Genomic DNA, 1,694 nt, shown 5'->3' with positions numbered 1-1,694 from the left:
GATCTGGACGGCCCAAGTCTTTTTTCTTTTGTAGATTTTAATCTTGACATAATTTCAGACTTACAGAAAAGTTGCAGGTTTAGGATAATGAACTCATATAAAACCGTTTACCCTCATTTACCAATTGTTGACATTTGCCACACCATTTTCTTTGTGCATATCTAATGTTATTTTTTTCTGACACACTTGAGAGAAAGTTGGAATCACTGTGCCCTTTACCCCTAAACATTTCCGTATATGTTCCCAAGAGCAAGAGAATAGACAGTATAATTATGAAAAATCAGTATTAAAATTTTGTTGAAGTATAATTAATATACAGTGTTTTATTAGTATCAGGTATACAACATAACGATTCAACAATTCTATACATTACTCAGTGCTCATCAAGATAAGTGTACTCTTAATTCCCTTTGTTTTAACTCACCTCACTGGGTGTTGTGTACTAACATGGGCCAGGAAGAGGAGCTGCTGAGGATTGCCAGAAAGCTGGAGATGATGCGGCCAGGAAGAACATAGAAGGGGCCAGAAGAACATCTGAAGAAGCTGAACAGCTGTCAGATGTCCATCCAGCTACTCCAGACAACCAGGATTAGAGTTGCCATTAATGGAGTCTGCAAGTGCTGCTCAGATAAAAAGGTGGTGTGCTTGGCCAAAGTCCTCGTCAAAAACCAAAGCAGCTTTTGAACTCGACTGGGACCCCCAAAGGAGAATGAGGAGAGGAAAGAAAAGGAAAAAGGGCTGACTATTCTGACTGGAAACCAGAGGCAGGCCTTTCTCCACCAAGCCAAAAATAAGGGGTAGAGTCCAAAGACAGGAGACACTCTGTGGACTCCAAGTCTTCAGCCATCTTCTTTCCAAAAAGACCATTGATAGAAAGATCAAACAGCAACAAATCAAAAGCAGAGACTCCCAAAACACCCAGCAGCCCCTCAACCCCCTTTGCCCCCTCCATCTTCCTCCTGGCGCCCTGCTATCTCACAGGGGACTCTGTGTGGGACAAGTGTATGGAGATGCTCTCAGCATCCTCGAAGGCCAATGATGGTTACAAGGACTATAGAGTCACCGAGATAAGATGGCTTCAGAAATCGAAGATAATATCTATGAGGAGCTCAAAAGCATGGACATGAAGTACTGGAACTTGGTACACAGCTGAATCAGATACCTCAAGGACCTAGGAACCCCAGCCTGAGGAGGAATGTGCTCAGTGGGGCCATCTCTGCTGGGCTCATTGCCAAGATGACGGCAGAGGAAATGGCCAGTGATGAGCTGAGGGAATTGAGGAATGCCATGATCTAGGAGGTTACCCATCAGCACCAGATAACCAAGACTGGTGGCACCACCACTGACTTCTTCCAGTGCAGCAAATGCAAGAAGAACTGCACCAATAACCAGGTGCAGTCATGCAGTGCTGATAAGCCCACGACTATGCAATGAATGTGGCAATCACTGGAAGTTCTATTGATAGAAATGCCAGCCAAGATTTCAGTGAACAAAGTGAGGAAGAACAAAGAGAAAGCACTAAGGCATTGTAGTTGAAGGAAAAATAAAAATTGAAATGAAGAAAAAAAAATTCCTGTATTTTATCCATCTTCCTACCCATCACCCCTTTGGCAGCCACCAATTTGTTCTCTGTATTTAAGAGTCTGTTTTATTATTCATCTCTTTTTTTCTTTGTTTTGTTTCTTATATTCCAC

General features: G+C 42.6%; 1 pseudogene; it reads left to right on the top strand.

The window, feature by feature from the left end:
- The first annotated feature begins 447 nt into the window (after nucleotides 1-447).
- Nucleotides 448-1,462, top strand: LOC113247930 (transcription elongation factor A protein 3-like; annotated as a pseudogene).
- The last annotated feature ends 232 nt before the right edge of the window (nucleotides 1,463-1,694 follow it).

Source organism: Ursus arctos, unplaced genomic scaffold (assembly GCF_023065955.2).
Source record: "Ursus arctos isolate Adak ecotype North America unplaced genomic scaffold, UrsArc2.0 scaffold_16, whole genome shotgun sequence".
NCBI lineage: Eukaryota > Metazoa > Chordata > Mammalia > Carnivora > Ursidae > Ursus > Ursus arctos.
Note: the sequence above shows the minus strand (reverse complement) of the source record. Positions and strands in the feature narration are given on the sequence as shown.